This window comes from Etheostoma spectabile, chromosome 12, assembly GCF_008692095.1.
Source record: "Etheostoma spectabile isolate EspeVRDwgs_2016 chromosome 12, UIUC_Espe_1.0, whole genome shotgun sequence".
Lineage (NCBI taxonomy): Eukaryota > Metazoa > Chordata > Actinopteri > Perciformes > Percidae > Etheostoma > Etheostoma spectabile.
In genome coordinates, this window is record NC_045744.1 from 2,078,499 (window position 1) to 2,078,802 (window position 304).

A 304-nucleotide genomic window follows, 5' to 3' on the forward strand; every position below is an offset into this window, starting at 1 on the left:
TTTCTCGCCTTAAAACATCTTAAAAATGAATTTATTGATTTAATAATAGATAGTAGATAGTAAAATTAGTAAAGTAAATAGTAAATTGTGAAAAATATGTCTACCGTACCGTACCATAAGCGCTTTACACCCCAATTGATTGCTGGGATACCGGCCCGGCCAAGTTCACACAAGTTACCATCCGATGTATCCTTGGTAAAATGGCCGTGTCGAGATCACATCCCATTTTAACTGTTCTTGGCGAAATGCTAACTTTTGTATTGGGTCAGTACTTTGGCCACCAAACATGACGTTTCACAAGAAC